General features: G+C 40.7%; 1 protein-coding gene across 1 annotated transcript in view; it reads right to left on the minus strand.

Annotated features, from left to right (window-relative positions):
• bach2a (BTB and CNC homology 1, basic leucine zipper transcription factor 2a) overlaps positions 1-6,113 on the minus strand; it is a 44,243-nt gene extending 38,130 nt beyond the window's left edge. The window contains exon 1 of the mRNA XM_026356897.1: positions 5,903-6,113. The gene's annotated coding sequence lies outside the window, so the exon portion shown is untranslated. The remainder of the gene's footprint in view (positions 1-5,902) is intronic.
• Between the last annotated feature and the right edge of the window lie 6,130 nt (positions 6,114-12,243).

Consider the following 12,243-nt stretch of genomic DNA (forward strand, 5'->3'; position numbering starts at 1 on the left):
CTGATCTTCAGTTAGAGCCTCGTACATTGTATTTGAAGCCACTGCAAAATATCTGTTCCAGAATGCATTTTCTCATGTCACTAAAGGTGAACATGTTAAAGTCAAAATATATTTTGTGGCAAAAACTGTTTATATTAATTTAAGTCCACATCGCCTGCATTTACATATGGACTACAATAGGCTGGAGAAATGAGAGGTTGCCTGCGTGGTTTACTAACCATTGTAAATTATTGGATAATTTCACCTCAGTAACTTCATCAAGTAACGCAAAAACATAAATAATAAAAACTCACAGAGACTGCTTTGTATTAAAGGTTCACAAGACAAAAAGGCTGATTCAAGTTGAAATAAATACGTATACAGGCATATTAATCAGTCCTTCCAGTAATCTGTGATGTCGCCATTGCAACAATGAACTCACATTCAACCAATCCCTGTGAAATATCCAAAATTAACTGTTTTCACAATTATTTTCTGCCCCTGAACGTCACGCACATATGGGAAACCAGAGTTGATGATGAGCGCTTGCTTGCTATATAGTGTTACTTGCACACAAAAATTGCACACAAAGGCAAATGATAGAAGTGTCCAATTTCCAAGATATTTGATATATTTGTGATATGATGGTGATATTATTTGTGGACGCACACATACTCCAAGAAAGGTGGTAGAGGTAGATGCTGATATAATAAATGATTACCGTAGAAGTGAACAGTTGTGTTGTATGTGTTTGTATGGCTATCATTGTGAGGACTGAATTTTTAACCATAGGACTGAAGACATTTTTACAAAGTGGGGAAATTTTAGCCGGTCCAGTAGGGGGTTAGGGTATGCATTATGTCAATGAGTGTCCTTACACTGACTGCCATAAAAAAATGACAATGAGACAGGACTCTCTCTGTGTGTGTGTGTTTGTGTGTGTGTGTGTGTGTGTGTGTGTTATTTTTGCAATTTTCACTAAAAAAGCCTAAAACCTTTTAAAATGCTACATTAACAACAACATTTTTTGTGTACAACAATCCCCGAAAATCCAAGATGGACTGGTTTACATATGAGAACCCTGGCTATTATTTAAGATGTTTGCTGTGAAATCAGAAAGTGGTTGCCTTTCTAAGGTGACAAACAAATGAAGAGGAAGACAAGACAAAAAGCCCTGCTTCACAGCAAATCACACGCCCATCCCCCAGAATGACAGGATGCTGAGGCAAAGGTGATAAAAATAGACATGTTGAGACAGCGAATGTACAGGAAGAATTTAAGAAGAAGCCAGATACTCAGAGGTAGAGAAAGAGATCTATCAGACATTCTGAGTCCAGTTTCTGCTGTCTGCCCTTGAGCTGTGCTACGTCTCTTGGGACAGTCTGTACTCATCACCTTCACAAGCACAAACACACGCACTGTCAACCTGCCCTTGATCAGTTTCTCTCCCTTACACACACACACACACAGACACACAAACACTCACATTAGCACACAGTGCTGTTAATGTGAATTATGTATCAGTTTCACAAAACACTCAAACAGTGTCTCAATTCAATTTAATTCTATTTTATTTGTATAGTGCCAAATTACAACAGATGTCATCTCAAGGCGCTTTGCAGTGTAATGTTTAAGACCTTACAAAATAAAACTGTATACAGTATTATATAGAAAATCCAAGAACAACTGAGCAAGCACTAGGTGACAGTGGAGAGAAAAAATTTCATGTAGAGGAAGAAACCTCGAGCAGAACCAGGGTGGGCGGCCATCTGCCTCGACTGGTTGGGGTTAGTGGAAAGAGAGAAAAGAACAGGCAACAAAAAGCAACAACAAGCACCGGTAGGACCAGTAACTGCACTCTGGAGATATGCAGCTCCAGGGCCGAGGATAGGTGCAGAGGAGAACAGAGAGAGGGAGACAGAGAGGAGGAATCACAACTATTGGAGAGAGGAGACACAAAGTTAATGACAAGCAGCTGTGTCATTTGAATGGACAGACAATGAGAGGAGAGGAGAGGAGAGGAGAGGAGAGGAGAGGAGAGGAGAGGAGAGGAGAGGAGAGGAGAGGAGCTCAGATGGTCCACAGTCACCTGAGCCATCTCTAACTTTAAGATTTAAAGCGTTTTAAGCCCAGTCTTATTTGTACATCCCATCATGCCTCTGGCTCAGTGCATTCCCATCTGTATGAAGGCACCTGGAAGCCTACAGAGCAGATTGTTCTGTGGGGAGGTTTGATTTGAGCACATGCCCAAAAAGATGGGCCTGATCAAAATGAGAGACACAAGCATTGTTGTGATAAAAAGAAGTAGAAATGTAAAATATGTTCATTTGTGATAAATCAAAGAAAAAGGCCATCTGCTCTATACTGTATCTGACATGACTTCTGTGGAGTAAGCACCCTCTGCCTGCCTTTCTTGAAGCATTGATGTTAGTTGTAGACAGTAAGATTCTACCTTAAACTCAATATAACTCTTAAATATCTGCCTGTGGAGTTGCCTGGTAAACTAAAACTGAATGTGATTAAATTGTGATTAAATTGTGATTAGTGATATTAAATGTATACGTTGATCATTATCAACATCAATATCATTATTACACTTTTGCCAATGCCAACAGAGGCACCTCAAACACACACACATAGTGCAGCAGTTGGCAGTGCCATGTGAGTAGGGACACACAGCCACCCCTCCCCCTTATGGAATATGTCCTCACATGGCAATGTGCTGATTAACATAGCCTAAGGGTACCCTGAGTACTAGTTACTGTTACTAGTTACCAGCCTGTAATGTTTTAGAAAACTCAGTAACTGACAATGTGATTGTAACTATCCTTTCTTCACACTCTTGTTTTCGCGATCATTGCTGCACTCGCAGTGACTGAGGTGACATGCAGGAAGTCTATCTCCTACTTCACCAGTGCTAAAAAATGTTTACAACCTCAATTTTTCATGTCTTCATATCTTCAAATCCAGAGAAATACCTCATTAATGCCAAAGTGAAAAAAGGTTCTAAAAGTAACGTCAATTAAATAAAAATATATATGGTGAAATCAGTGTTTGCATTAATATCCACCCCCTTTAAGTCAGTATTTAGAAAATGCACCTTTGGCTGCAATCACAGCATGGAGTCTTTGTGGATAGTTCTCAATTAGGCTTGCACATCTGGACACTGGAAATTTATGCCATTCGTCTTTGCAAAACTGTTTAAGCTATTAGATTGTGTGGGGATCGGGTATGAAAAGTTCTTTTCAAGTCCATCCAATAATTCTCTATTGAATTGAGGCTTTATTAAGCTTTGACTGGTGAAGAACCTGGGCAACAGTTGTTGTATGTACAGTCTCTCCTATCTCAGTTGCTGAAGCTTGTAACTCCCTCAGAGTAGTCATTGGTGTGTTAGTGGCCTCTTTCACTAGTCTCCTTCTTGCACGATCACTCAGTTTGTGTGAATGGTCTGTTCTAGGCAGATTTCGACATGTGCCATATTCCTTCCATTTCATACTGATGGATTTCACAGAAATCCAGGGGATGTTTATTGCCTTGGAGATTTTTTTGTATCCGATCCCTGACTTATGCTTTTCAGTGACCTGTTCTCTGAGTTGCTGGGAGTGTTCTTTTGTCTTCATGGTGTAATGGTAGCCAGGAATACTGAATAACCAGTGACTGAACCTTCCAGATACAAGTGTCTTTATACTGCAATCACTTGAAACACACTCACTGCACTCAGGTGATCCCATTTCACTAATTGTGGGACTACTAGCACCAAATATCTGGATCTCTGTTTTCACTTTGACGTTAATGAGGTATTTTTCTGATTTTCATTTGTCAAAGTTGCCAACTTTTATTGACCATGATTGATGTCAATAAAAGGATCCAACATCCAAGGGGGTGAATATGTTTTAGAGGCACTTTAAAGAGACTAAACACCAAACACCAACAAAATACCATATAAGATGACTGAAACACATGCTTTTACTGACATTTGGTGTTCTTGTAAACCATTAATTTCTCTGGGTCAAAAACAGGCCAGTTTTTAGAAGAGTTCAGAATGGCCCATGTTTAACAGATATTTTCAGGACTGCATACTTTTCTAACAGAATGTAAAACCACACAAAGTCCACACACACTCATACAATACACACAGAATGATATAAATGGCACTACATTTTCTGCTCATGCCAAACTGCTATCATGGCATAAATCATTTCATCCCTGAATGGATTTTACTCATCAGTGTTAAAGGTAATAATTGTTTAACCGTTTGTTTTTCTTTTGTTTTGTATTTATATTCTTACTTTGGCACCATCCACTGGCCTTACCAAGAATGACAGTCAGGCAGGTGTGTGCTTTTATTTAGTACCAGTGTTCACAGTGGGGGCTTTACATTCCAACATTTTAGTACTGTGTGTTTCCATAAAGTTAGGGTCACAAACTGTGCAGCAGTGCTCTAGAGTTCATGACCTTTACTCCCTGACATGGCCTAAATTATTCTTCACTTCCCATAATGCACAGTATCCACATCCTCACATCAATATATGTTTTTTTCTGTAATGAATGATCAGCCCAGTCTGACATAATCCAGATTGTTACACTGATGTTGATGTGTAAAATGAGTTTAATGACCCTGCAGCTTCAGTAAAGGGGAATATTTACATCAAAGCCACAGCAACATTTCACTGGTGTTTTCCCAAGAACTATGTGCAGCAGAAGTGGTGCTGGTAAATATTTCAGAGCCTTCAGTCACCTCTCAGCTCAGCTGGAGGGTTTATTAAAGCATGGGTGCTCCCACCCCACTACAGCCAAATCTTCGGTTGTTGCTGCTTTGCAGTGAGTGATGGAGAGAGAGGCTGTGAAGGATAACAAAGAGCTAATCTGTTAACAACAAGGCATGTTCACAGTGGATTAACCAAGTCACAGCCATTTGCAGTGATCATATATTGTTTGAACTGAGGCTAGCCTGTGACTTCAGTATCAATCCAGCAGCATTATATTTCTTACTATTCGTTTATAAAAGAGCTCGATGATTCACGCTGTGGACCTCGCTACGGTCAATAACAGTGGTAGAGCTCATTCTGACACACTGTCCCAGACACAGCGGGGTTTAGAGACATAAACAGAGTCCAGGGACGCATTGTTGTTTTATTCCAGGGTGGTTGTTCACAGGGGCGATTGTTGAGCGGCAGAGGGCGGGAACACGGAGGTGGGAGCCCGGCTCCTTTGTCCCTCTGCAGCCCCTTCCTCTCCCAGCACAGGCGTGTGCCCCAGTGGTGGCAACGTCTCTCAAGCAAAACATGTGCATCTGTGGTCCTTCATGGAGGAGGGTGAGGGTTTTGCTAACAGGAGCATGTGTCTATAATAAACGACAAACGCTTTTTAATAGCAGAACTTCCTTATAGAATAGCTGGCGCCTGTGCTCCGTCACAGTGACACGGTGCTGGAGCTGGAGCTGACGAGGCTCCGTAACTGAAACGTAACGTCACTCTAAGTATCCAGTCTTTGTCAGGACGTGAGCCGCTGCTAGTGTTTGTGTGGTCTGCGGTGATGTGGGGAAAGTTACGAGTTAGTACAACAGCTCGGCGACACAGTCCGAACCGTGCTGTGCCTGTCAGAGACGTAACGTTAGCGTTATGTCAGGAACAACGCCTAACGTTAGCTAAAATCAGCACCTCAGCTAACCGGCGTGAACCCCACCGGTGTCAGAGCCGCATTAAAAGAGCCCCAGTGCGGAGGAGGAGGACGTGACGGAGCCGCCGTGGTTCCACGAACTCCAGCGGACACACGGACGGTCAGACTACAGTCACCCACAGCGAACACACAGATTAGCACAAGCAAATCCGAAGCTGACAAACGGCTCCCGTAGTCTGCTCTAGAGGAGCGGAGCGAAGCCCAGTGGCTGTCTATTATCCCCGCAAGGCACGGACACACTTACCGTTTGTTTCCTGCTCGTCTTCGTTCAGTCCTCACAAATAAGAATGAGTCCACATTGTGTTTTCTGTCCACAGCCCTCACACAGCGACAACAGCTGCTTTTACTGGACCGTAGTCGGTCGGTCGGTGTGTGCTAGACGGGTCTCCCCTCTGTGTGTGTGTGTGTGTGTGTGTGTGTTAGGATGAAACGCCTTTTCTCCTCCAGGAGCTGCATTGTTGACATTGGCTCCCTGACGTCATGCAGACCCTCATTCACAACAACGGCCGAGCCCCCCTGCTCCTACGATGATGGTGCCCCTCCACCCACCCCCCCCCCCCTTCCTGTGCAGCCGAGGTGTTTACGCTTTTTGTGCGACCGCGTTGTGAACTGTGCGCTTTACTGAATATGTGATCCTTCAAATGAAAGCAGTAGGAAGACATGCTCAGTCACCCCCATCACTAGAAGACAACCCGGAGGACAGGATGGGTCTAACGTGTGTGTGTGTGTGTGTGTTATATAGAAAACACCAATTAGACACCAAAAGACAAGCTAGATGACAAAGAAAGGCCTGGTAATATGTCTTATTTTAATTTCTTGTTAATCTTCTACCACTTGGCTATTTGATTTAATGACTCTTACTAAATGTGGTGAAGATCTTCAAGAAGATGCTCTACAACACATGGCCAAATCTATTATCTTTTCACGTTTGCCTATCACATAAATGGAATGACTAACTATTACTAAATGCCTACATAGTGAGTACACAAAGCACACACTATACCTGCATGTTTGCAGTTCATGGCTTGTTGTAGGACAGTAAGTACAATATATGTTTTAATATAAGGCATAAACTTGCAGAGCAGCTACATTTCATCCCTTGCCACAGTCAGGCACCTCTCGAGTCTCATTCGGAGCGACTAGATTCAGATCAGCCCACATTCTCAATGTCAAGATGTTAAAAATAGCCAGAACTGATTTGTACAGCTCCTTTGGCAGCTAAGATCAGCTCAGCAGGGGGATGTGATGTTCTCAGGGTTGGATCCATTGGTAGTCACATACGGCTGGAATGACAAAGAAAACCCATGCTAGCTGATAATTCTCCTCTGCCACCTCCAAAAACCGTTCACTTGTTCTGTTTCTGTTATTTGATGCAGCACAATTATCAGCAGTCAGAGATTAGATTCATTTTTTAGATTGGATTTTACGAGTTCAATATATTTTAATTTGGAGTAACGTGGTACAGTGGGCAGTGTTAGACTATTCCAAACCTTGTTCAGTTCCCTGATCCTGATGTATACCCTCTGAAGTCTCACTGAGCAACACAAAGTACATGTTGCTCAGTGTAATGTACTGTGCCACTAGCTCAGACTGTGGAAAACAAAGTATCTTACCACACTTATGCTGACGATATGGTGATTTATATAACAGTACTACACAGCAACAGTGATCCCATACGATCACTGACCATGCAACACTTTTCACTTTTAGTCTACAATATAATGTAGTAGCTTACAAGCCACAGGCTGATGAAGTCTATTGAGCAGTAGCATTGAAGAGTAGGGTCAACAGCATGATCTAGAAGGACCAAGGTTATGTTTGCAGATCTTAGGTATAGAAGTGTCATTCCATAAAGAAGAGGGGATATTCAGGCATAGCTAAGCCATAGAACACTTAGATGTATGTGAACAGAGACATGTTTCAGCACCCACTTGCTGCTTGTTACTGAACTTTACAAATGCAAACATCACTGGAATATACATTTTGCAGGCAATACCAAAACTGCTAAAAAAACCTTGCTATTTTTGGCGAAATAAAGCTCAGTCTCTGGTATTGAAACATCTTAAATCTGCATGTGTTGGATAGACATCTCAACCAAATATTTGTCTGTATACAACTTCTAAAATGTTGCTCATGTAAATATAAAGGGAAAGGAAAATATACGATGGTCATCTACCTCTAACTGATAGTCTATAGTCTGTTGACTAAATTGACACTGACTTAAGTGACATCATTGGAGGACATTTGTGAGACTTCACACAGCTTCCTCTGCACACAGAAAAGGTTTCTCTTTTGTTTTTTTGCATTATACATGCAAAAAAATGCATGTATGCCCTGTAAATATAATTTTAAATCGAGTCAGGCAATCAAAGTCATATAAGAATGTTACAACATGTTCATGCAGGGAGGAAAACATTTCTTAGATCAACAGTTCCTATAGAAACAAGTCAGTTGAGTCACTTAGTTATTTTTATGTCTCACCTTAGCATAGTGTCAGAGTGATGATAACTTGCCTAACTAACAAACTGTATAGTTCAGCTCAGCTGGTCCTCGCAAGTTCAAAGAGCATTTTCAAGGTTAAGACCAGGTTTTAGTTAGGATTAGGGTTACGCAAAGAATGCATTATGTCAATGAGTGTCCTCACAAGTACAAGAAGACATGACTGTGTGTGTGTGTGTGTGTGTGTGTGTGTGTGTGTGTGTGTGTGTGTGTGTGTGTGTGTGTGTGTGTGTGTGTGGGCGGGTGTTACGACAGCAGAGCATGTCAAACTGTTGTTAAAGGGAGTTCTGGGATCTATAAAAACCATGCATCACTATGGAAACTGCAGCCTCACATTCAAGTGAATCCAGTCCTTTACTTGAACCAGAGATCATCAATGATGTCAACATCAATAACTCGCTGTACTGTAACTGCTGCTGTTGATGAGAAGTGTTCTCGGGACTAATTGTTTCACTTCGTCTGTTTCCCACATTAGCCATAATTCAAAGTAATACTCTCAACTTGTTATCATGTAATTGTCTCTTTTTAAAAGGGAATGGGAAATAAACCAAGCATGAAAGTAGAAAATAGTAAAATAATATATTCTGGCAATATACAGACCATTTCAAAAGCTCTTTTACTAATTGCTGCAAATATTCAGATATTCTTTAGTTGTTTTTTTACAGAGATTCAAACTAACTAACTACAACTAGTAGTTGATGTTCCTGGGTGCTCTTTTGCATGGAGTATGTATGTTCTAAAGCAAAGATTTTTCTGTGCAGGTGTACCACCAGGTAGATCAGCTACTCATCTCTCAATCAGTGTCATCTGGATCATAGTTGATGTCTCACATATTTGTCTTGATGTCATCATCAAATTACATCAGTAATGAAAACTGAATGTATTTTAGGTAATGGAAAAATAACACCCCACAATGTTTTGGGGTTACACACTATCAGTTGATTTATCATACTTGTTTCAGCTGTGTCCCTTAAATGGTAAATGGTCTGCACTTATATAGCACTTTTCTACCTAGTTGGTACTCAAAGCGCTTTACATTGCTTCTCATTCACCCATTCACACACACACATATGGCAGAGCTGCTATGCAGCTGACCTCACTCACCGGGGGCAACTAGGGGTTCAGTATCTTGCCCAAGGACACTTTGGCATGTGACGTGGCAGCTGGGAATTGAACCACCAATCCTGTGATTGGCAGTCAACTGCTCTACCTATTGATCCACAGCCAACCACATCCCTTAGTGTATTTCTGTTGTATTTCCTTGTGTGCATACACTAGTGCAATTCATCACATGGTGTTTCAGATCCACTTAAGCCTTACTGAAATCAACGTCATCAAATTAAGTATACTATAGATACTTTAGATTCAGGGTCAACTGCTCTACCCAATGATTCACTGTTGAGTAGATTATTTGAGGCCTTTATTATTGCATAAACTTTGTGTAATGCACAAGAGCAGGGCAGCAAAACAGCACCAGAGCATGATCCGACCACCATGTGTAACAGTTAGCAAAGTGTTTTTGGTGCTCACCAAACGTACCTCTGGTCATAGTGACCCAACAGCTCAATCTTTGTGTCATGTTGACCATAAAACTGTCCTGCAGTAGGGTTCTTCTTTGTCCATGTGGTCCGCTGCAAACATTAGTTGAGCCTGAAGATGTTGATTTTGGAGCATGGGCTTCTTTCTTGGACAGCAGCCTTTCAGTCCATGGTGATGCAAAAGTTGCTTAACAGTAGATAGCTACAGATGATGCATCAGCTTCTATTTTCTGCTTTGTCCCTGACCATCCAAACTAATATCCTGTCAGTTGAGGCTAACAGTTCTGGATCCTTTCTACACTTGCACACTACACATTGCTACACTTCCCAAAAACTGTACTGTATTGTACAAACGTTGGTGGAAAGTGTATTTGTTTAGAAATGGCTCCTTTGAGATATCTATCACTTTTCTAAACTGCTGAATGCACTATGTGACTAGTGCCTGAAACAAAGACAATAAAAAAATGTATCATTAAAAGCACTGTAGTCTGAAGAGTAAAAGCTGGTTTTGTGTATGCAAACTAATTAATTGTAGTATTTATATGGGTCTTTAACTTGTAAGCACAGAGGCTACAGGAATGTGAGGAATGACAATGAGTTCAGCAACCAGGGCCTGAATAGGCTGACTGTATGAGTAGGAGGTTTGGCCATCGTCCTGCAGACAAAGCTGTTTCTCTGTGGCACTGTGAGCTCCGCTGCCCTGTCATCACTGCTTTGCTCATGTGATCCAGAACCAACCTGTAACTGTAACTGCAACGCTAACAGCAGTGATATTCACACTACACACCCTCATACACAGCAAACTGTAATACACTGTGAGTTCTGACACCTGTCAATCATGGTCAGCATTACATTTATCCATGCTGACCTCTGTCCACAGGTTTTTGTGCATTGGTTCACTATCTGTGAACCAATGCAATGTTGTTACAGCTGAAGTTAACACTTTTACTTTTTACTCCTGAATCCACCCTTTTTTTGTGTGTATCTAGTATCTAGTTTCAACATCGAAAAACCTAACTGCATTGATTAGTCTGGGAAGGCTTAGAAAACAGTTTCAAGCCTCTGTGACTCCACAGGTCCACAGTGAGAAACACTTTCTACAAATAGAGCAGACCTGTAACAATAGTGAATCAATAGTGGACAACCTTCCAAAATGAGCTCATGACTCATCTAGGAAGTCACAAATGATCCAAGCTTCACATCTGCAGGCCTCTCTCTCCTCAATAAAGATCTGTTACCATGACTCCACTATCTGACTGTAATAACGATGCATAGAGGTGGCAATGTGGGGAAACATTACTGCTTTAGGACCAGAACAACTTTGTATAACTGAGAGAAACATTAATTTCATATCAGGGAATTCTAAAGGAAAAGACCATTAGTCTGTGAGTAAGAGCTAAAGCACAACTGAGGTTATGAAAAAGAGTCTTTCTTTTGGATATTAGACAAAAGTGTCAAAAAAATACTATTTTGAATTTAAACTTTTATTTTGTAATCATTATGCTCAAACTGCTTTTGTTCCATTTTTGATAGTTTTTGATAGTTTTGCATGAGCTACACACAAAATATAAAAAATCAGGAGGGGATTTAATATTTTCTCACAGTACTGTATTTATAGGTGCATTAAAAATCATAGTCAAATATTATTCATTGAAAATAAAGTGAAATATTTCAAGTCTTTTTTGTTTTAATTTTAATGACCACAGCTTACAGCTCAAATAAAATTTAAAACAGTATCTCAAAATATTACATTTGAAGTTTGTCTAAATGTATTTAAATTCTTATTCAGGAGTTTTGTGGCTTTAGCTAGCATTTTAAATGAATTAATACAAATGATTATTATTTACATTAATGCTCTCCAAATATTGGAGTAAAAGAAAACAGCTAGTGTAAACTTGCTGTGTCTTTAAAGTGCCTGTATGCAACATCCACTTTTTGGTACTTTTTGTACACATACTGTATATGACTATTTGGTGCATTTACACACACCCAGTATGTTAGAAGTGCATTCCCTCCTTTTTTACATTCTCCTGTTTTGCATTTGAAATTCATTGAGTCTCAGGCACCCAATCCCTCCTCAAGCTTGGCCCACTCACCACCAATAACAACTCACTAGTAGCAGCTGAGCACAAAGCACAGACAGTGTTCACTTGTTGGGTGTATGGATGAACACAGAAGTCTCTCTTCTTCCGCTCATCCTCTCAGGATCTGAACAAACTTTAGATTTATTTGTTTTTGACAGAGCCATCCTCACACAAGTGGAGAAACCAGTGTGTTTGTGTGTGTGAATTTCTGACTGGTTTGTGGCTGCTGGATTCACTTCAAGACTGAAGGTCAAAGGCGGACTGATTATAACTGTCTGTGACCATAAACCTCGGTCTCATTCAAAGTTTGAAGCTGTATGTGTTACAAAGACAGATTATTTTGTCTTGTTTATTTACTGGGTTATCTTGTTGAATTCTCTCAGACTCTGGAGCAGGGTAGAATTTTGGGCTAATTGCACAGTGGAACACTCAGGATGTTCTAGAAATATTGTGTGAAACCTTTA

The sequence above is a fragment of the Anabas testudineus genome, chromosome 12, assembly GCF_900324465.2.
Source record: "Anabas testudineus chromosome 12, fAnaTes1.2, whole genome shotgun sequence".
In the NCBI taxonomy this organism is placed as follows: domain Eukaryota; kingdom Metazoa; phylum Chordata; class Actinopteri; order Anabantiformes; family Anabantidae; genus Anabas; species Anabas testudineus.